At 42.2% G+C, this 24828-nt stretch overlaps 1 long non-coding RNA gene across 1 annotated transcript in view; it reads left to right on the top strand.

Moving 5' to 3' along the window:
- LOC126419807 (uncharacterized) overlaps nt 1-24285 on the top strand; it is a 572400-nt gene extending 548115 nt beyond the window's left edge. The window contains exon 3 of the long non-coding RNA XR_007576004.1: nt 24262-24285. This is a non-coding gene — a long non-coding RNA (uncharacterized LOC126419807). The remainder of the gene's footprint in view (nt 1-24261) is intronic.
- The last annotated feature ends 543 nt before the right edge of the window (nt 24286-24828 follow it).

Below are 24828 nucleotides of genomic sequence, written 5' to 3'. Positions count from 1 at the left end.
TTCTGAGTGGTTTAAACGATTTAAAGATGGCCGCGAAGACACCAGTGATGACACTCGCACTGGCAGACCATTGTCAGCAAAAACTGATGGAAACATTGAAAAAATCGGTAAACTTGTTCGACAAGATCGCCGTTTAACAATCAGAGCAGTGTCTGAGTTAACAGGAGTTGACAAGGAAAGTGTTAGGCAGATTATTCATGAAAGTTTCAACATGAACAAAGTGTGTTCAAAAATGGTTCCAAAGTGTCTCACAATTGAACAGAAGGAACGCCGAAGAATGATTTGTTCTGACATCCTGGAAAACATTGAAAGTGATCCCACCTTCTTACAAAATGTTATTACTTGCGATGAATTGTGGTTTTTTACTTACGATCCCGAAACTAAACGCCAATCGATGCATTGGAAATCTCCTGGTTCTCCACAACAAAAAAAAGCACGAATGTCAAAATCGAAATTCAAGGCAATGATGATTGTTTTTATTTTGACACCAAAGGGATTGTGCTCATTGATTGGGTACCAGAGGGACAAACAGTGAATCAGCATTACTACATTAGCTTCCTGGCTACCCTACGTGAGCGAGTACGGAGAAAACGGAACGATTTGTGGAGAAAAAAGTCATGGATCCTTCACCAAGACAATGCCCCAGCTCACAGTGCGTTGTCAGTGAAGACGTTTTTGGCAAAACACAACATTCCCATCTTAGATCATCCACCCTACTCACCTGATTTGGCCCCCTGTGACTTTTTTCTTTTCCCTAAAGGCAAGTCAGCTTTGAAAGGAACTAGATTTGAGACTGTTGAAGCAGTAAAGGAAAAAGCGACGGAAGTAATGTATGGACTTACCGAAAATGATCTGCAGCATTGCTATGAACAGTGGAAAATTCGTATGGAGCGGTGTAGAGACCGAGGAGGAGAGTACATTGAAGGAGATAACATGAAATTGTAAATAATTGTAAATAAATGTTTTTTCCAGCATCAATCCGGTTTTTTTCTAGCCTCACCTCGTACTGCCAAACTGTGACTTTATCTGTCCACGGTACCTTTAGCTTCCTCCGACACGCCCAATCATCATATACCTCCAGATTCGCAACTAATGTGTAGTAAGTGTCCATGAATCAATTCCAAAGAGTGTGACGTATGTATCACGGCTAGTCAGAAGTTTTTTTTCTTTTTCTGGGAGTAACTTCTTACCTGTTCGGTTCTAGAGTGAATTTTTTGAAAGATGCCCCAGTTTTCTTTGGTTTGGAACCCCAAACATTTATGTAACTTGTATGAAACCTTTTCGACCTTTTCGTTACCGAATGAAGGGGTACTGCGACTTACATTTTGGGCTCTGCTGACAAAAATCAGTTTTGTCTTCCTGACGTTAAACGTAATCCGATGGTATTGCTATCTTCAGCACTCTTTCAAGACCTTCCAGGCTAATTGCAAATAGGACATTGTTCTCAGCATATCTGATGTTACTGATGATAGCACTATTATCCGCAACTCTTTGATGTTCTCCATTTACAGCATCTCAGGATAGTTCCTGGAAAGTACTGGGGAAAGTATGCAGCTCTGGCGAACTCCTTTCTAACCGATACTTGTCCTGACAGTTGAACACCGACACGTACAACAGTACTTTGTTCAGATTTCTCATCGATCGGATGTTACAATCATACAGTCCCAGTTCATCTAAGATGTAAATCAGGTTGTCATACTGAGCCGATGAAAAAGGCGTTAACATCGACAAAAGCATCACGATATTGTTGAATCGATACGTGAAGACTATGTAACGCCTTCTGAGTCCCGAAATAACTTTCGAATCCAAAACTGATAGTCTCTACTGCCCTTCTGACATTTACGGTATGTTCTCAGATGTACTATTTTAAGGAATTACTTGAGTACATGGCTCATGAAACTGATCATCCTATAGTTACAGCAGCGCACCGCATTGAGCTTCTGGTAACTGCTGGAAACGTTGATTTAAGCCCGTCATGTGGGCCTGTCAGACAAGCAGGCTAGCAATCTGCCGTATCTGTCATTAATGGCGGCCCTTGTTTAATACCACGATGGACACAAAATCTTTGTTTTAAACTAAACATTAAGGTCAGAGATAATTCTCGTATCACACCGGACGTCGGTGAAAGGATACTTTTCTGAAGTAGTTCTCGTCACCTGTTAATGGTATCCAAGTGCCCTATCGAAAATCAATAAAACGGTTCATCCCGTATGAGCATCTAAACTGACAAGAAGAAACTGTTGCAGTATGTGGGAAATCTCTCTCTTGCCTACATGCAATCGAAAATTTTTTAAAATTTTTCTCTCTCAAATTAAACGCAAATTAACCCAATCTTTATTCGTGTCAAATCTTTACTGCTGTAAGACAGTTTAACAGGGCACAAACAGAAAAACTTCCGAACGACCCAAGGTAGCAGTGTACCTACGACTAAGATACGTGCGTGACATTCAGTTGTCTGATCACGTCAGTCCTTCATAGACTCAATTAGGTTGGATTCGACCGGGCATGAAACGTGATTTACACATGCTCTGCTTTCTTCATCTGTTTTTTGACTTGTGCCCTCCGTACCACTTCTCCCATAATCAGATCTGTTGGCAGTACAACTGTTATGGACTGAATACGAGCTCCCACTAATAATGTAGAATCCCAAGTCCACAGCTCCCGGGAGTACACTAATCTTGTGCTCATTTGCTGTTTAGGGTTGCAGTTCCACGGCTTCATTTGTTGGCTTAAGTGTTATTTTTTTACCTTCATAAACAATGAACAAAATTTTAGTCAAAATTTGTTTAATTGTCTGCCAAAATAAACACAACATTATTCAGTTTGAAAGAAATAAGTTTCCTTTATCGTCTGTTTAATTTACATTTTCTTTTTATTTTATGTACAGCTACATTTCGGCTGTGTGACCATTCTCAAGCAGGTTCATACATAAAAAAGAAACGTAATTATAATACAAATTACAAAGCAACCGTTGGCGATGGTCCCCAGAGTAAAATCTGACTAAAAACACAATGAAAACAGCTCTTACAATGTTTAACCTGTCAACCACATGTGTTTTGGGTTACAGTCTTATGATTTTTCCGTGGACAGTCTGTGGCTGATTAGACATACAATAAAGTAAAATAAAAAATAAGTACTATGAAAGTGCAGATATAAATAGAAAGTGGGCTTCAGTGAAAATATATAATAAAATGTTTTTCCACCACATTACCGGGTTTGAGAACTGCCCTGTTATTTGGTCTAGTACGAACAGTAGCAAACAGCCAAGCCATCTATTTTTGTGATTGGGCGCCGAATTGTGTAGAGTGTCACTTCGTGGCAAAAAAGTCAAAGATGAACGTCTAATGTTATGAAGGTAAGGAAAGGAGGACTAATTTCGTTTTTTTCTGAGTTCAAGGATCGTAACTGATACTGCAGTATAAGAAAAGTTGGTCCAAATCATCATTTTATCTCATTATCATCTTATCACTGTCATTATTTGCGATTTGCAACAATAAAAGAAAAATAAATAAGGTACATATTCCCATCTTCTTTCTTAAAAGCAGAGTCATTGAGAAAATTAAGATAAAATAATAAACAACGTATTTACGTGTAATATTATTTTATTGACATTTCAGTTTGACATTGTATGTAATAACAGAAACAGAACAAACCCACATCCATGATTTTGCACACTCGTTAAACATCGCTGTCAGGCTTCGTTTTGTCTTCTCGACATCTTTTGCTAACGTAAAGCAAGGCTGTGTATGTCTCATGTTACGTGGCCACGTGATTGCGTACTACGGGTATCACATTTCTTGTAGATATATCTAGTTATGTAGTTCCATATGAGGTTACACTCTTTTTCCTTACAGTGTCCTGAAGGGAATATCCAGATATGTGGAAATTTGTACGGTGAAGTGTGATAATAGCGTCAGAGTAGACGTTCCTTTTTCGCTGGTACTGTGTCGTCAGAATGAACTTTATATTAGACGACGCAGCGAATTCTAATTTAACAAATTATGTTTTGTTGTATTCATGCCTTCGTATCGTACTTCGATACCTTCATTGTTTTCTTTTTCTTTCCCTCTTTCGTTCTTGTTTTAAAATTTATGTATCTGATAAATTAGTTACTATTTTAGATGATAAATTTTCCACGTTAATAGCCGACTAGTTCCACCACACAATCTTTTTCCATACAATAATCAGCAGTTTCGAAAATAATATATCGCTTCCGATCATTTTTTTTTAAATTTCGGCTGGTAAGGACACTTTGACAGAAATGTTGTTCAATCGATGATATTATTTCATATCTCTCATCTGAAAATAATTTACCACTACTTTCTACACTAGTGAGCTTCACAGTTACAGAATATGCTGACTTATTTCAGTCTAATCATACGTCAGACAACCTGAGTGAACCGTGAATTACCTTTCAAAACTTTTTCTTACGAATTTACTTTATTTACTAGCGATTCGTCAAGAACATTAACACATTTAATCACACAATGTGAGCGTGGAAGAAGTTGCCAGTGGGTAACTGATGAAAACAAATTAAATTTGTTTCAACAAGTGGAAATTTTATTCCTAAAAGCCTTTTTTTTATACAGATTTACAATTATAATCAGAAGGCACCCTCTAAATATCAAGTTTCAATTTATTCAGAGGCAGAAAGAACAAATTTTGACAGTATGAGCTTTCGGGCTGAGAACCTTGCCGCTCCCTTTTGACACGGCTGTAGTCACGACCCCTCACAACAACCTCTGAAAGACTACACTTACGCAAATCTGCAACACACTATATTACTTTAAACTAAAAATTTTAACAACTCACACAAGAACATAAACTATGCACCCCGTTGGAGGGATGGAAATGGTAAAAATCACTAACATTAAAAAAAAATAACTTGCCACCGAAAGTGCAACTTGATTTTTTTTTTTTAATCTTACGGCGGAAGGGTGGCAACTTTATATACCAAATTGACCATTTAAATAGAAAACCCATGAAATGCAGTCTTACATATAATATACAAACATGCTCTACATTACACATATACCGCCTCTCAACATGATAGGCCAGATAAAAACATATTTCAGGAATTCGGCCATTACACTTCAAGCAATAAATTCGTTAACACCGAATCCGAGAACATGACAGAGGCAGCTATTAACGTACGGCATACCGACAGACAGACACTAACTGCCTAACAAATGCGAACGAGAGATAAATGAGCCAGCTGGCGACGAGAGACTGACCAAGAAAACAAGTAGAATTTAACAAGTAAATGAAACAAGATACCACGAATCACTTAACTTCTAATAAACTGTGATGTCTGGCGAAGACCTGGCGTAGCACCCCCAAAACGCTATCCCGAACCGTCCGCTGCCAGCCGCTTCAACAGACGCAGCAAGGCGCGCCGATCTCCCGTCTCACGGCGTCGCAGCTCGGACCGGCCAGACCGATGTCGTGGGTTGACTCCTGTTGCTCTCGTGTTGGCCGCGAAGCCACTACACCTCGCTACACGGCGCGGCCGACTGGACTCACGAGGCGACCTCACATGCGCCGACGCTCAAGGCGGACAAGTCATCTTGTGTCTCAGTGCGCGACCGACCAACCGATCGATCCAACCGCCAATGCCCATTGCCTGAGCAAACTCGAGCAGACTGGCGGCCTAACACATACTAGCACTCCGGACGGACGACCGACAGACTCTGACTGCCCCACACTGACCCGGCTGACCAACTGACCAGACTCGCCCTTTAGGGAGCTCATCGTGCCGCTTAAATGCACGTGAACAGGCTACCTTTCCCCATTCACCAGAGGGAGACACCAAAACTGCGATTAACACAGCGGCGCCACCGCCAGAAACGGAGGGCGACCGCTTTAAAAACGTTTAATTTAAATTACCCGATATAATCATAATGTAGACAGCGATCTTTAAACTTAAATGTTGTAAATTTTGTTGAAAACATTTATTTGGCAAGATCGCAATGTAGAAAATAGTGCGTGCTTGTTTCAGCCGCTCGAGCGGTCATATTCAGATATTGAAATTATTATAAAAGGTCACAAATAAAAAACATTTTGAAATACAGTAACAATATCAAGTAATTTCCAAAAGCTGTTAGGAGTACATACCAGAATACAATCATGCGCTATCCAAATAAAGGGAACAGGTAAGCTATTTTCCCTTTACATTGTTATAGACTATAACTATATACAGGAAGCTACATCCCCAAAATTACAGTGAAACATACCTTACAGTCGTGAAGCATGTCGTACAAGTACCGTTGTAGTAATTTGAAAATGACATAAGGTAAAGTTATAATTTTTTAAATTACTGTTTTAGTATTTCCCCCTTTTAATTATTGTATTATATTATATTTCAGTTCATTATACTGTATTGCCACCTGCTGGCATCTTCGTTTCTCAGTGAGTCCGTGTTCACAGTGCCAGGAAGTCTGTTTGCCACCTTTGTCTGGCTAATATTGACTGACGCTGTGACTGGGATTTATGACTTCATCTTATGTCATATTCATACTACTTGAATGCTGTTTGTACAATAGGCTTCACATGCTTATGTTGTAAATAATACTGTAAAGTACGTTTTCACTTTAATTTGTTACACGTAGCATCGTGCACATAAATAGCTCCGTTTCCGCATTCCAACAACCACTGCGCTATCCGCCGCATCATCCGAACGCTTCGTGAACCCTCGAGTGCTAGTGCTGCCATATGCGTCTGTTGACTTCGAACATAGGCGGTGGTCACATTAATGTGTCTGTACAGTGTATAAGGAAGGCTGAAATTCAATGGAATGAATGAAAGAGTCGACTTGCAAAGTACCATTTCGACCAATTATTGAGTATTGATTGTTGGTGAGGGACTCTGACTAGTGTAATGTGACAGAATTTTTCATAACGGCGTACTGTAAATATTTTTCCGTAAGGCCTAATTAAGGAGTTCTTATCCACTATAACTTTGTTAATAATTAGATAAACTTTACTTTTACGTTTAATACTGAACGAGGGAGCAACACGCCTTCGTATACTTGGATGATAACGGAATATCGTTATGCCTGTCGGAGCGACACATTTAGCTGGCGACCAGCGACCATGAGAAGATACCACCGATTTGTTTGCGTTTCCTGCGACCGTTATTACGATAATTGTAAATATATTTTAAAAAAGGGTATAGGAATTAATCTTTCTTACAGTTCACTGAAACCCTTTATTTGACCAAGATCGCAACGTGAAAAGCAATAACTGCTAATTTTAGCCAGTTAAACGGTCATCTTTAGGTCTGGAAATGGTTGCAAAAAGTCCCAACTCAAAAATATTTCTCTATACAATAGTATTAACAAAAATAATTACGCAAAAGCTGCGAATAGTACTTACCGGGTCACAAACACGCAAGTCAAGAAAATAGGTGAGACAATTTGTCATTATAAGGTTAAAATCCTTAAGAAGATGTCATCTGTAAAACAATATAGAATACAATTACAGCACCGGAGTTGGCGTGGCTCCAGATCCCTGCCGGTACCCTCAAGGACACCACTAACTACCTTCCTGCTTATCTCGCAGCGATATGTGCTGCAAAATGTGGTTATTCAGGATTTTGACAGGTGTTCACGCCATTCTGATTGGACAGTGAACCTTTACTACAATCTGTTAGGTGTGATCACTTCTCTTCAGGTAGCTCCAGAGGTTAATCGTGTGCATTTCACTGTGTTATTATTTCCAGTGATTTATCACTGGTAGTGGTATTGAACTGTAACAGGATTTCTGCCCGGGTTAACCGCCAGTCCGTGCGCCCAGTCGTCGATCCCCTGTAGGTCTCCAGGCATTCCGCAGGAGTCTTCTGGAATTGCAACCATCCAACAGATACAACACTGAAGAGCCAAAGAAACTGGTACACCTCCTTAATATCAGGTAGGGTCGACGCGAGCGCGCTGAAGTGCCACAAAGCCACGTGACATCGACTCGACTAATCTCTGACGTAGTTCAAATGGTTCAAATGGCTCTAAGCACTATGGAACTTAACATCTGAGGTCATCAGTCACCTTGACTTAGAACTACTTAAACCTAACTAACCTAAGGACATCACACGCATGCATACCCGAGGCAGGATTCGAACCTGCGACCGCAGCAGCAGCGCGGTTCCGGACCGAAGCGCCTAGAACCGCTCGGCCACACCGGCCGGTGCTGTAGTTTGTGTTATGAAGATATTCAGTGAGGTAAGTGACTTACAAAAAAGAATGCAGGTTTCCACTATCGGGCTTCTGAAGTAGCGGTGGAGGGAACTGACAACACGAATCCTGCAAGGCTCTCCATAAATCCATATGAGTACGAAGGATGGAGAACCCTTCTGAACAGCACGTTGCAAGGCATCCCAGATATGCTCAATAATATTCATGTCTGGGGAGTTTGGTGGCCAGCGGAAGTGCTTAAACTCAGATGAGTGTTCCTGGAGCCACTGTGTAGCAATTCTGGACGTGTGGGGTGTCGCACTGTCCTGCTGTGATTGCTCAAGTCCGTCGGAGTGCGCAATAGACATGAATGGATGCAGGTAACCAGACAGGAAGCTTACGTACGTGTCACCTCTCAGAGTCGAATATAGACGTATCAGGGGTCCCATATCACTCGAACTGTACTCACCCCACACCATTACAGACCCTCTACCAGCTTGAACACTCCCCTCCTCACATGCAGGGTCCAGGGATTCATGAGATCGTCCCCATTCCCCGTATATGTCCACCCGCTCGACACAATTTAAAATGAAACTCATTCGACCAGGTAACATGTTTCCAGTCATAAACAATCCAAAATCGGTTTTAACGAGCCCAGGCGAGGCGTAAAGCTTTGTGTCGTGCAATCATCATGGGTACACGGGTCGGTCTTCGGGTCCGAAAGCCCATATCGATGATGTTTCGTTGAATGGTTCGCTCGCTGCCACTTGTTGATGGCCCAGCATTGAAATCTTAAGCAATTTTTGGACGAGTTTCACTTCTGTCAGGTTGAACGATTCTCTCCAGTTGACGCTATTCTCGTTCTTGCAGGATTATTTTCCGGCCGCTGCGACGTCGGAAATTTGAAGTTTTAGCGGATCCCTGGTATTCACGGAACATTCGTGAAATGGTCGTACGGGAAAATCCCCACTTAATCGCTACCTCGGAGATGTTATGCCCCATCGCTCGTGCGCCGACTATAACACAACGTTAACACTCACTTAAATCTAGATAACATGCCATTGTAGCGGCAGTAAGCTATCTAACAACTGCGCCAAACACTTGTCTAATACAAGTGTCGCCGACCTCAGCGCCGTATTCTGCCTCGTTGCATACTACTTTATTGGAATAGGCATGCATATACCAGTTTCTTTGGCACTTTAGTGTTCTATCAGCTTCGAACAGTCTTATAGAGCCTCCGTCAAAATTTATATGTGGCAACACTAAAACACTACATTGGAGCACTCCAGAAACTACGTTTCAGTCTTCCATCGTCTAGGAAGTCTTAAACCCAGTCATAAATCCTGTTCGATACTACACAAACACGTATTTGTTTCACTAAGTGGAACTGTATCTAACGCATTCTGAGAGTCGAGGAACGGGGGTCACCCAAAATGCCCTTGTGTATGGTTCCTTGCATCCCGTGGGCGAACAGAATTTAATTAATGCTCCACCACTGTAAAGGGATTTCATCTCTACTGATCAAATGTACGCTTTACTGTTACGTCGATTGATAAGTTATGCAGACAGCGCAGAACAGCTCCACAAAATGAAATGGGCTGACACTAAATTAATACTCAATCAGCCGCACTGCCTATGCGCTGAATTCAGCTCGAATATTGAGTGGCTGGATTTCACACAACTGCTAAATAATTCCGGATGACTGTGGCGGCACACAGCAGCTGCACTCATGAGAACACTAAAATAATTCTCCAGTGAAATGGAATTAACTTGTTACACGGCTTAAAAATTCTCCATTTTTCCATTAATCTGATTCCGTGACAGTCAGACGTTACGAGACGAATTCCACGAATTCCTACTAGCAAATGAAGGGAACGCAGGAGAAAATGACGCATTCCAACTATGAAAACTATGATACATCTATTCCGTCAGTAAAAATGTTTTCACTAGTAGGTTAGGTCCATATTGCTTAATCTGCACCTATTATCCATAAATCAAAGACAGTTGAGAAGGTTGTTGTTGTTGTTGTGGTCTTCAGTCCTGAGACTGGTTTGATGCAGCTCTCCATGCTACTCTATCCTGTGCAAGCTTCTTCATCTCCCAGTACTTACTGCAACCTACATCCATCTGAATCTGCTTAGTGTATTGATCTCTTGGTCTCCCTCTACGATTTTTACCCTCCACGCTGCCCTCCAATGCTAAATTTGTGATCCCTTGATGCCTCAAAACATGTCCTACCAACCGATCCCTTCTTCTAGTCAAGTTGTGCCACAAACTTCTCTTCTCCCCAATCCTATTCAATACCTCCTCATTAGTTACGTGATCATCCCACCTAATCTTCAGCATTCTTCTGTAGCACCACATTTCGAAAGCTTCTATTCTCTTCTTGTCCAAACTGGTTATCGTCCATGTTTCACTTCCATACATGGCTACAATCCATACAAATACTTTCAGAAACGACTTCCTGACACTTAAATCTATACTCGATGTTAACAAATTTCTCTTCTTCAGAAACGATTTCCCTGCCATTGCCAGTCTACATTTTATATCCTCTCTACTTCGACCATCAATAGTTATTTTACTCCCTAAATAGCAAAACTTCTTTACTACTTTAAGTGTCTCATTTCCTAATCAAATCCCCTCAGCATCACCCGATTTAATTTGACTACATTCCATTCTCCTCGTTTTGCTTTTGTTGATGTTCATCTTATATCCTCCTTTCAAGACACTGTCCATTCCGTTCAACTGCTCTTCCAAGTCCTTTGCTGTCTCTGACAGAATTACAATGTCATCGGCAAACCTCAAAGTTTTTACTTCTTCTCCATGAATTTTAATACCTACTCCGAATTTTTCTTTTGTTTCCTTTACTGCTTGCTCAATATACAGATTGAATAACATCGGGGAGAGGCTACAACCCTGTCTCACTCCTTTCCCTACCACTGCTTCCCTTTCATGCCCCTCGACTCTTATAACTGCCATCTGGTTTCTGTACAAATTGTAAATAACCTTTCGCTCCCTGTATTTTACCCCTGCCACCTTCAGAATTTGAAAGAGAGTATTCCAGTTAACGTTGTCAAAAGCTTTCTCTAAGTCTACAAATGCTAGAAACGTAGGTTTGCCTTTTCTTAATCTTTCTTCTAAGATAAGTCGTAAGGTTAGTATTGCCTCAAGTGTTCCAACATTCCTACGGAATCCAAACTGATCCTCCCCGAGGTCCGCTTCTACCAGTTTTTCCATTCGTCTGTAATGAATTCGCGTTAGTATTTTGCAGCTGTGACTTATTAAACTGATAGTTCTGTAATTTTCACATCTGTCAACACCTGCTTTCTTTGGGATTGGAATTATTATATTCTTCTTGAAGTCTGTGGGTATTTCGCCTGTGTCATACATCTTGCTCACCAGATGGTAGAGTTTTGTCATGACTGGCTCTCCCAAGGCCATCAGTAGTTCTAATGGAATGTTGTCTACTCCCGGGGCTTTGTTTCGACTCAGGTCTTTCAGTGCTCTGTCAAACTCTTCACGCAGTATCTTATCTCCCATTTCATCTTCATCTACATCCTCTTCCATTTCCATAATATTGTCCTCAAGTACATCGCCCTTGTATAAACCCTCTATATACTCCTTCCACCTTTCTGCCATCCTTTCTTTGCTTAGAACTGGGTTGCCATCTGAGCTCTTGATATTCATACAAGTGGTTCTCTTCTCTCCAAAGGCCTCTTTAATTCTCCTGTAGGCAGTATCTATCTTACCCCTAGTGAGACAAGCCTCTACATCCTTACATTTGTACTCTAGCCATCCCTGCTTAGCCATTTTGCACTTCCTGTCAATCTCATTTTTGAGACGTTTGTATTCCTTTTTGCCTGTTTCATTTACTGCATTTTTATATTTTCTCATTTCATCAATTAAATTCAATATTTCTTCTGTTACCCAAGGATTTCTATTAGCCCTCATCTTTTTACCTACTTCATCCTCTGCTGCCTTCACTACTTCATCCCTCAGAGCTACCCATTCTTCTTCTACTGTATTTCTTTCCCCCATTCCTGTCATTTGTTCCCTCATGCTCTCCCTGAAACTCTCTACAACCTCTGGTTCTTTCAGTTTATCCAAGTCCCATCTCCTTAAATTCCCGCCTTTTTGCAGTTTCTTCAGTTTCAATCTGCAGTCCATAACCAATAGATTGTGGTCAGAATCCACATCTGCCCCTGGAAATGTCTTACAATTTAAAACCTGGTTCCTAAATCTCTGTCTTACCATTATATAATCTATCTGATACCTTTTAGTATCTCCAGGATTCTTCCAGGTATACAACCTTCTTTTATGATTCTTGAACCATGTGTTAGCTATGATTAAGTTATGCTCTGTGCAAAATTCTACAAGGCGGCTTCCTCTTTCATTTCTTCCCCCCAATCCATATTCACCTACTATGTTCCCTTCTCTCCCTTTTCCTACTGACGAATTCCAGTGAACCATGACTATTAAATTTTCGTCTCCCTTCACTACCTGGATAATTTCTTTTATCTCCTCATACATTTCACCAATTTCTTCATCATCTGCAGAGCTAGTTGGCATATAAACTTGTACTACTGTAGTAGGCATGGGCTTTATGTCTATCTTGGCCACAATAATGCGTTCACTATGCTGTTTGTAGTAGCTAACCCGCACTCCTATTTTTTTATTCATTATTAAACCTACTCCTGCATTACCCTTATTTGATTTTGTATTTATAACCCTGTAATCACCTGACCAAAAGTCTTGTTCCTCCTGCCACCGAACTTCACTAATTCCCACTATATCTAACTTTAACCTATCCATTTCCCTTTTTAAATTTTCTAATCTACCTGCCCGATTAAGGGATCTGACATTCCACGCTCCGATCCGTAGAATCCCAGTTTTCTTTCTCCTGATAACGACGTCCCCTTGAGTAGTCCCCGCCCGGAGATCCGAATGGGGGACTATTTTACCTCCGGAATATTTTACCCAAGAGGACGCCATCATCATTTAATCATACAGTAAAGCTGCATGTCCTCGGGAAAAGTTCAGAAGGTAAGTGATACTAAATTTAGACATAGTGTACAATATACGTAATAGCACGAATGGAACATTATAAACTCAGTGCAACACGAACAATATACGTTAGAACTTCACAGATACTTGCTATACATTGTACATACGCATACAGAGGGTGGAAAAGTAAAACTGCCCAGAATATATCTCGTGCACCTAAAGATAGGTAAACCAGCTTACGTATTACGCAGCCAGGAGAGATTATGTAAGTTGGGTTAAGTTACATGATCTTTCAGGCGGCAAGAGATGTAAGTTCGGTTGCATATCTAAAGATGCACGTAATATACACTGACAGAAAAGAAGTCGCAACTCGAAGAATGAGTTGTGCGACGGAAATGATAGTTGATTGACGTGTTTCCACACCTGGAAGTTGACGTCTATTCAGTTTTCGAGCCAATCCCATAACAAATTAGGTTTGCTTTAAAAACACGCTGTAACGATCGTGTGTGATGATGTTTGGTTTGTGGTGCGCTCAACTGCGTGGTTACCAGCGCCCGTCCAAATTCCCAACCTTTGCTCAGTCCAGTCTCGCCATTTTCATGAATAGTGATGAAATGATGAGGACAACACAAACACCTAGTTATCTCGAGGCAGGTGAAAAATCCCTGACCCCGCCGGGAATCGAACCCGGGAACCCGTGCTCGAGAAGCGAGAACGCGACCGCGAGACCACGAGCTGCGGACAACGATCGTGTGTGTTTTTTATGTTTGAGGATAAACGTGGTTTCATTGATGTTAGTCAAGAATGCCTTGAAGGCGACAAAGATGCTATTATCAAGATGTCACGCAATTTGAACGAGGTCACACAATAGGACTACGAGAATATGGACTTTCCTTCTGCAATACTTCAGAGAGACTTGGCAGGACTATAGCCACTGCACATGATTGCTGGCAGTGGTGGTCACAGAATATAGGGTCACAAGGAGACCGGACTCGGGATGACCACGTGATACTACGGACGGGGAAGACCGCCACGTTCAGCGTACGGCTCCTTCGCATCGTACTGCATCTTCAGCAGCAATTTGAGCGGCAGTTGGCACCATAGTGACGCAATGAACCGTTACAAATCGGTTACTTCAAGGACAGCGCCGAGCCACACGCACTGTTACATGCATTCCATATTCCACTGACCCAACACCACCGCCATTTGCGACTTCGGTGGTGTTCAGCGAGAGCTCATTGGAGGGCACAGTGGAGGTCCGTTGTGTTTTCTGATGAAAGCTGGTTCTGTCGCGGTACCAGTGATGGCGTTGCGTTGGTCAGATGGAGACCAGTTGAGGGTGTGCAACCAGTCTGTTTGCCTGCTGGACACAGTCGACCTACACCAGGAGCTATGATAGCAGAAGCACACTCGTCGTTATCCCACGCACCCTGATTGCAAATTTGTAGCTCAATCTGATGATTCTACCTGTTGTGCTGTAATTCTTGAAAGCATTCCAGGTGGTCTTTTCCAACAGAATAACGCTCGCCCACATACTTCTGACGTAACCCAACATTCTGTACCGAGTGTCGAAATGTTGCCTTGGCCAGCTCGATCACTAGATGTATCTCCAATTGAGCACATATCGGACATCATTGGAAGGTAGCTCCGACGACAGCCACAAACATCATTAACCGTCCCTGCATTGACGGACCAGGTGCAACAGGCGTGGAAATCCATCCCACAATCTGACGTTCGGCACCTGTACAACACAATGCATGCACGTTTGCATGCTTGCGTTCAACATTCTGTCGGTTACATCGGTCATTAATATACCAACATTTCACATTTGCAATGGCTTATTGCTATCCTGCAATGCTAATCACTTATATATTTCACCTGGATGGCTACTTAGAGACCATCTGCTGCTATTCATGGAGTTCATGTTCCCATGCCACAATGCCATGTCACCGGGCCACAACTGTTCTCGACTTATTTGTAGAACATGTCGAAGACATAATTTGTGCAAAGTATGCTGTCCATTACTTTGAAGATGTCTTTTTGTAGCCTTTACCTCCAGCAAACGTTAACAATGCTAGTTGCTCCAGTCGCACTTTACTCCTCTTCCAAAATTTTCGTTCACCTCTTTCTTTACTTCGTATGCGTCCAAGTTGAACAACAGCGGTGATAATCTATAACTCTGTCTTATGTCCTGCGTAACGTGTACTTTTTTGTCTCAAATTTCACTTTTAGTGTACAATGAGGTGACAAAAGGCATGGGACGGTGATCTGCACATATCCAGATAGTGGTAGTACCCGCAGGACAGTGCGGGGTAATTTAGCGTTAATGGGTACGGTAGCAGACGACCGACGCGAGTGCCTTTGATAACAACACAAGATCACCTGCAACGCCTCTCCTGGGTTCTTCACAACATCGGATGGACCCTAGACGACTGGAAAACAGTGGGCTCGTCCGATGACTCCCGATTTCAGTTGGTAAGAGTTTATGGTAGGATCCGAAGGAGGAGTAGACTCCGCGAAGCAATGGACCAAGTTGTCAACAAGGCACTGCGCAAACATGTGGTTGCTCCGTAATGGCGTGGACTGTGTTCACATGGAATGGACTGGGTCCTATGGTCCAAGTGAACCGATCATTAGTTGGTTGGTTGGTTCGTTGACTCGGGGGAGGTGACCAAACAGCGAGGTCATCGATCCCGTCGGATTAGGGAAGGGCGGAGAAGGAAGTTGACCGTGACGTTTCAAAGGAACCATTCCGGAGTTTGGCTGAAACAATTTAGGGAAATCACAGAAAACCTAAATCAGGATGGCCGGACACGAGATTGAACCGTCGTCCTCCCGAATGCGAGTCCAGCGTGCTAGCTACTGCGCCACCCCGCTCGGTGGATAATTAGAGCCGATGGTTCGGCCATCCACATCACCCGAAATCAATCCCATCGAACATTTATGGTACATGAGAGATCAGTTCGTGCACAAAATCCTTCATCGGCGACACTTTCGCAGTTATGGACGGCTATAGAGGCGGCATGGCACAGTATTCTGCAGGGGACTTGTCGAGTCCATGCGACTGCCAGTTGCTGCACTACGCAAAGCAAAAGGATGTCTGACACGATATTAGGAGGTATCCCATTGCTTTTGTCACTTCAGTCGGTCGTCGATTCCCATTACTATTATACGAACTTGATTAGATAGAAAAGAAGTATATGGGAAGAGGTTGCTGAAATGGTATTCAAGTTAAAATAATTGATTATGTTCTTTAATTGCAAAGTCGTAAGAGAGGAGATGAAGAAACTCTTTGATGTATATGACGACCGAAACAGTGCAGACTCAGAGGCTTCTTCGCACAGCGTACGCAAACCACTGTAGTTACTGCATTTGTAGCTGCTTCGCACCGAAGAGCTCGTCGCAGTTCGCTGGCTTTGTAGAACCTCTACGATGGGCAACACACTACCAGTCCAGGTAACGGGATTACAGTTCAGGCGACGCTACTGTTGACCAGCAGTGGCGCATCCAGAACCTACGAACCTGTCCCATTCTTACCTTTTCTTGCGTTGAAATGAAATGTCCTGTCGCTAGGACCTCTCGTCGGGTAGACCGGTCGCTTGGTGCAAGTCTTCGACGACTTGCGTGTCGATGGGGATGATATGATGATGATGATGATGATGAAGACAATAAAACACCCAGTTCCTGAGTGGAGAAAACCTCCGAACCAGCCGGGAATCGAGCCCGGGCCCCTTTGCACAGCATTCGGCCGCGCTGACCACTTAGCTATCGAGGCGGATTTTCTGACGTTAAGGTTACGCCAGTGCTCTAGTAAATTTTCACTTGCTGTGCGTTGTTTTGCGCATAGCACATTTCGCACCTGAAACCTCAATATTGCTAAAGTGCAAACACTGTCTTGTGTAACTGCGTAGCCTTTCGCAGCTACAGTCAGTTACCATAAATGTCATCTGCCTACTGAGACGCGTCACAGGAGTGGTTCTGAATAAAAACTACATATCACACACAGTTTCAGTGGCCTTAATCTGAGTTTGCTGGTGTATTTTGTTGTTCAAAGTCCATTAGACAGAAATTCAGTAAGTGAAATTTACTAACAGAAACCCTGTTAATGCTTCCAGTTCCATTTTCCTCAACACGTGGATTATGTTAAAATTTTCTTTTACCAGTTACTGATTCTATTATGTGACACATAAAGAATATAATACGTGTTCTTGCGCCCTAAACACAAAACAGGACTGCTCTCTATGACCCCGAAAAAATAAATAGTATCTGCACAACGGAAGATCTGCTCTGTTTTGCGACAAAGTACCTGAAATGTAATCGTTTGCACCTGCACGTGAAATCAGTCATACTGCTGTGTAATGCAACTGCCTTTATTTGAATATCGTGGTTTTACGGTTAATACGCAGAAGGTGTGGAGTCGTGAAATAACGCGAGGGAAAAAAATATTTCAATTTAACTTTTGTAGCGGGTGAATCAGCTGTCCCTACCTATGGCCTTTATGCAACACGCAATACCTTAAAATACCACGTGCTCTCCCTTCCTACATGCAAACTGTTAGCTCTGTAGAACAAAATGAACAAAACCTTTAGTAGGAAATTCAATGTAGCTAAATTTCGTGCTTGAATACGTTTTCGCTGAAGGCCACAGTTTTCGAATTAGTCACGCAAAACGCGTTTGAAGCTCACTTTTTTCCGTTTGGCACGAATATTTCAACAACTGTAATCTCTAGCGAAAACATAATCTGGACTTGCTTCTGTTGCAGGAGAGTGGTATAATATTTTCCTGAAAACAACACAAGATCTTTATATACCCATTCCGAGATAAGAGGAAACTGTTTTCAGTGCTAACTCATTTCATAATTTGAGTTAGTCAAGATAATGTGGTGCCTTCTGGGTGTTTAAATGTTTTTGTTCACCCCGTGTATTAGGGAATATAACCCGAGCATATTCGGTCCAGTCACATTAATACTACCACCACCATTGTTCGAAGTCATCGTCCAACAACCACCCACACACAGTAGGTGGCGTCACTAGCTGTAGAGGATATATAAAGTGTGCCACAGACACGCAGCAAACAGCGCAGTTATTATCGTAATCCAGAAACGGAGCTGCTTATCTGACGTCCAAAAATGAATGGAAAAATTTGTAAATTTGTGGTAAGTTCTGTAAGACCAAACTGCTGAGGTCATCGGTCCCTAGCCTTACACACTGCTTTAACATAAACTAACTTGCGCTAAGGACAACACACACACTCATGCCCCAGAGAGGACTCGAACCTCCGACGGAGGGAGCCACGCGAACCATGGCAAGACGTCTGAGACCGAGGGGCTACACCCAAAAATGCATGGTCATTGGATTTCGAGACAAGGGTGGAAGCATTTTAGAAAAGGCTACGTTTGTAAATTCTTCGGGTGTCGCCGTTGTTAAGGTATAATGTGCATGGCAAAATGGCACTATCCAAAACAGGCACCAAGACAATTGTGGTGCACCACGGGCCACAGATGAGAGTGGTGAACGGCGGCTGCAGAGATTTGTACGGGCGAATGGTCATACAACTGATTGGCCAGAAGAGTAATGGGAAGTGTCTCCTCTATTACAGTTCAGAGAACGGTACTGCATATGGGTCTCTGCAGTAGGCGCCTGGTTCATGCTTTCATGCCGACTGCTGTTCATCGGTGACGAAGGCTGGAATTTGCACTTCAGTACCGCAACTGGACATCCAATAAGAGGTCACAGGCGGTCTTTTCAGATAAATCCCACTTTGTGCGTTTTCGGACACATGCCGAACGCCCCGCAGCACTCGTCGGAAGGGTCCTGACGGAGGGAGCGTGATGGTCCGGGTGTGTCGTTACTTTTGGAGGCAAAATAGATCAACACAAGCACTCATCTATACTTCGGTGCTGTGTCCTACACGTAGTGTGTTTTTTCTCGGCACGCTGGAATCTATCAGAGGGCAATGCAACGTGTCACACAGCTTGCTCTGTACGTGCATGTTTCGAAGAGCACCAGGATGATTTCACTGTACTCCCCTGGCCGCCACACTACCCGGATTTAAACCAATCGAGAATCTGTTATGATGATGACGATCATGATGTTGGATTCTGGGGCGCTCAACATCGTGGTCATCACTGCCCGTACAAGTTCCACGTCTTTGGAATTGCAGTCTTTGCACTACCCAAATGATGATGAGATGATGACATAACAAACACCCAGTCCCTGGGCGGAGAAAATCCTTAACCCGACCAGGAATCTAACCCGGGACCCTGTGATCCAGAGGCAGCAACGCTAGCCACTGGACCACGAGCTGCAGACTCGAGAATCTGTGGGACAACGTCAGTCAGGCTGTTTGCGCCATGGTTTGTCAGCAGAGCTGACCACGGCTTCACCTCTGTCGGTATCTTTCAGAACCTCACTCACTCCATTCCTGCATGTCTCGCAATGTTCCGCACTGGAAAAGGTGGTTATTCAGGCTTTTGACGTGTCCTTCCACTCTCTGCGCTACAAATGCACTTTCTCTATATGTGAGTTCAAAACATGAAAACAGTTTACTTTACAAATATAATTCTGCATATCACTGTCACTAAGGCCAAGTGGAATAACTGTAAATGAGCAATTTCTTATGGTGACAACATGTAACATGATTTTTCATATTAGGGTTGAGTATGCACTACAAATGGATGAAAAGCAGGATTTAAACGTTGAAACAACTATCAGCCATTGGTGGTGTTTTTGCTCTTCTTCTAGCATAAGAATGTTCACGCTGAGAGTCATTCATGGCGCGTCGACGAGGCTCGAACAGGTCGATACAGAACCTCACTATAGGAGTGCGGATCCTTTCCAGTGGATGAGGACTCTCATGGTGCTGGTAGGCGGTGACTTAATGTGTAGGTAGTTTTCAGGAAAGTGGGCCCAAATTCCACTGGGTGCATTTCTCAGCCGCGTGGGATTAGCCGAGCGGTCTCAGGCAGTGCAGTCATGGACTGTGCGGCTGGTCCCGGCGGAGGTTCGAGTCCTCCCTCGGGCATGGGTGTGTGTTTGTCCTTAGGATAATTTAGGTTAAGTAGTGTGCAAGCTTAGGGACTGATGACCTTAGCAGTTAAGTCCCATAAGATTTCACGATTTCACACACATTTGAACTTTTTTTTTAGTTCTCATGTACACCACACCAGCGACTTACCATTTGAAGCCCCCCTCCCCCGTCCCCTACCGCTATTTTTTATGCACTTTTTACCGTGTCGGTGTACTCTACTAATTGTGATACGCACGGTATACAAATCCTGCACTCTCCTAGCTTGGCGCTCCAAGAGCCCACTACTAATTGGTACGTCTTGTGTAGAGATCTTACAGTTGTGGCGCCTGTGGGTCCCATCTCACAAGGGACCGCGCCTATTCGGCATCACCGATTTCGTCCACATTTATGGTACGTGCAGGTTGACTGCTAATGACATTGACAGATGTGTGAGCCCCAGGTGACCAGTCGTTTAGAGAAAATGGCATTTTTGGCACGGGTAGGGTGAGGTATGAGCCGTTAATGGTAACGTAGTTACCAGGCAGTGCTTGGCGAAGTGGAAAGAGTACAGAACGATAAATCTTGGTTACGTTACTTACGTTACAAATAAGCATAAATAATGCCCAATTCGTTGTATTTATTATTAATATTTTCATGAGAGTCATGAAAAGGAAATGAAAATGAGATTTTGGGATTGCAAATAAATTTTCATAAAGAGATTGTAATTAAAGCGTACAAGACTTCGTATTCCGTCAATTTTATTCGGACCTTCGAGCACGCTTAGGCAGCTGCACGCGAGTAGTAAGTTACCGGTGCAGGTAAAATCGACCCATCGGACGCTAGAAACAACGCTACTTGTGGCTGCGGAGCTGATTCCTATCCCTACAAGACAGCACTGGCTCTTTTGAACTGAGAAATACAGGAAAGATGAATGAGTACTCGGCAAAATATTGGAACGTCGGTATCATGTCTTCAAGCTGTGGTAGACTTAAAAAATATTTATACAAAAGTATTTTGACTGATGTGATGAAACCCTATGTGCAACATAACAAATTTCTTCCGCCAATTGATTGGTGTGAAGGACAAACAAATACACAAAGACATGACAGATTCCCCAGGATGAAAAACAATTGCCGTCATGGAGTACTAAAGTGATTCCTCTCCAAACGCTCTCCTCTTACGAGATCTTGCGTTTTCTACTTTTACTGTGGGTTAAAAAAATTGATCTAAAAATTTAAAAACTGCTCTTCTCTCAGAGAAAAGAAAATCAAATCCCTAGACAAAATTCATTCCACTGTACGCTCCAAGTTCGTTTACAAATAGTACGAAGAGGCAGAACCTTTTATGAACGTAAATAAGGTTTGTTTATCAATAAAATGGCTCTAAGCAATACGGGACTTAACATCTGAGGTCATCAGTCCCCTAGACTTAGAACTACGTAAACCTAACTAATCTAACGACATTACACACATCCATGCCCGAGGCAGGATTCGAACCTGCGACCGTAGCAGCCGCGTGGTTCCGGACCGAAGCTCCTACAACAGCTCCCACAGCGGCCGGCTATAAAATAAAACACGCATGTAATTGTAAAAATGTGTCGAGAAAATTACTGCTTCCCATATTTTTCTATATCAACCAACACTTGTGAATCATCAATTGTAACGTGTAAGCTTTATTTCATCAAAATCGGATCACGGAAAAAAATCATAAATTAAAGTTTTATTTAAAATCGTTGAGACTGTCTGCATGCATGAATCTTCAGAACTACTCGACGGATTTTGATAGGAGTTACGAAGGTAACTTGAGCGTAAATTAGGACAACATGAAGACTTTATTTTATCAAAATCCGGTCTGAAAAATACATGTCGTAATTAAAACTTTAGGAGTGTTCTCAGCTTACGAGGAGAACACGGCTAGTGGCAAAGCCTGATTTTCCAGAAACTTCGCTCAGTGGAAGAGGAGTGAGAATGGGGTAACACGTGTCTCGGCTTATCCGTAGATACTTGACCGTTTATCAGAAAACTACGGTCACGGTTTACGACGTGATTTAGATGTCTTTCTATCTCGCGGTAATACCAGCTAAAATGGTGGCAAGTGGCTGAAGTCGTGTTCTCTCACTTTTGCGCCCCGTGTTAGAAACCCAAGTAATATTTTTATTTATATTATTTTATTTTTTCATTTATCTACCCAAATTAGCAGAAGATCGCTATGCGACTGTTTCTTATCAAGTTAGAGCATATGAGGGTGATATATTAATCCTAAAACTACATCTGGTTTTCGCAATAACTGTCATACATTTATTATGTGACATACCAGCGAACCTGACAGTGCTTCGCAATTTCTGAATATATATGAGAATTGGATATACGTACTTAACTTTTTACCCCCTCTCTCTAGCCTTCTCCTCTTCCCTCCTCCTTTTGTCCATCTCCTCCTCTTCCTCCCTCTATGTCAGTTCATCACATTCCCCCCACTCCCTGCACTTCCTTCGGTCATAGACCAAAAGAAGTATTTCTTCTGTTTCCTATGGCTTCTTCACAATTACCTTCTTTGTACCTATTTTTTTCTTCCAACCCCTGTGACTGATTCGTGCTGACCAGTGTCTTAAACTTCAACCTGCTCTTCATCACCACTAAATTGTGACCTGAATGTATATCTGCCCAGGGTATGCCTTACAATTCAGCATCTGATTTCGGAATCTCTGCCTGACCATAATGTAACCTAACTGTAATCTTCTCAAATCTCCCCACCTTTTCCACGTGTGTCTCCTCCTCTTGTGATTCTTGAGCAGAGTATTCGCTGTTACTAGCTGAAATTTGTGGTGGAACTTAATTACTCTTTCTCCTCTCTCATTCCTAGTTCCAAGCCTATTTTCTCCTGTAACCCTTTCTTCTACTCCTTCCCCTACAACCGCTTTCCAATCCTCCATGACTGTTAGGTTGTCATCTCCATTTATGTATTGTATTATCCGTTCAGTGTTCTCATACAATTTCTCTATCACAACATCTTCTGTCTGTGATGTCGGCATGCGTACGTGAACTATCTTGTCAATGCGGGTTAGCTTTCAATTCTGACGAGAGCTACCCTCTCATTAAACTGTTCATAGCAACTTACTCTCTGCCTTATCTTCCTATTCACAACTAATCCTACTTATGTTGTACTATTTTCTACTGCTGTTGATATTACCTTATACTCATCTGACCAGAAATCCTTGTCTTGTTTTTTTACATTTCACTTCAGAAATGCCCTATATATCTAGCTTGAGGCTTAGCATTTCCCTTTTATGATTTTATAGTTTCACTACCACGTTCAAACATCTGACATTCCACACGCTGTCTCTTATGAAGTTATGCTTTCTTTGGTTATTAAATCTTTTTCTCATGGTCGCCTCCCCCTTGGCAGTCCGCTCCCACAGATCTGAATGGGGAATATTCTGGAATTTTTTGCCAATGCAGAGACCTTCGGGCCACTTTTCAATTACAGACAACATGTCCTGTGAATACAAATTATGTGTCTGTAATAAAGTGGTTTCCATGGACTCTTACATCCTCGCGCCGTTAGTCATTGCTGATTGTTGCGTCTTTAGGACCAATTTCCCATCCCATATTGACTTAACAGGGTGATAACCGCTGTGTTAGTTGCTCTGTACATGCTCTTGTGTAAGAGAGAGATTTTCTTATACCATATTTTATGAGCTAAACTGTATGCTTCTCTCGGATTCTTTGATGTTCTGTAGCAGTCTTCTTTATGCTTTTATGTCTTTTCACTTATGAGATGGTGTAATGTGTCGACAGCCTGACCCACTTGTGACATACTGGTTCGGTTCCTGCTTCTCCCTCTGCCTTTGGCATGACTTGATTTTTCCTGTGGCTGTGATAATGAGGTCTAATAATATTTATAATTTCCTAATCTTCATATTCTGTGCCATAATAGACTTAAGAACCATGAAAAAATTAGAAAAAAACTAGCAATCATACATAAATCTTTCAGCATTGCGAGCGGTACATTAATGACAATTTTATCTTGAGTCTAAACTATAATAAAAATTACTCTCATTGATGCAAGAATTTCTTCTTTTGTTTCAGAGCGAGAGTACACAGCTAATTAGGTAAGTATTAAAAGTACATCAGAATGTAGCTTCATATAGTGCTCTTTTGTAGAGATGTGTTACGTTGATCAGAACAGTAATATTAGATTACCACATTACATGCGTCAAGTGGTTCTCTCTTCTCGGTCATATACGCAAGCTTTTTTTTTAAACAGTTGTCAATGACGAGCCCTTCTCATCCGAAATTCATTCATGATGATCAGGAACTGGCGAAACCTGTGATGGTCAATTTGGAAACCGAATTTGCAGTGAGCGTTTTGATTACAAATCCAGTCACATGCTGTAGACTGAATTTTGTAATAATCAATTCTGTGATTCCCAATGTAAATGTGCGATATTCAAATCAAGTGATAATTAGTCAACACTTAGTTAAATATGTTCCCTTTAGTATGGCAACTGAATAAAACACGCAACAGGATAAAACACAGCAAATGAATACGTATTCATAGAAATTACTTTCATTGTTTTGTAAAGCGACTATGTTCTGTCTAGATCAGGCTTAAGTTACTATTTGTCACAAAGCAACACAGTACTACGAATCATA

Source organism: Schistocerca serialis, chromosome 9 (assembly GCF_023864345.2).
Source record: "Schistocerca serialis cubense isolate TAMUIC-IGC-003099 chromosome 9, iqSchSeri2.2, whole genome shotgun sequence".
NCBI classification, from domain to species: domain Eukaryota; kingdom Metazoa; phylum Arthropoda; class Insecta; order Orthoptera; family Acrididae; genus Schistocerca; species Schistocerca serialis.
The sequence above is the reverse complement of the archived record's forward strand: the minus strand, read 5'-3'. Positions and strand labels throughout refer to the sequence as shown.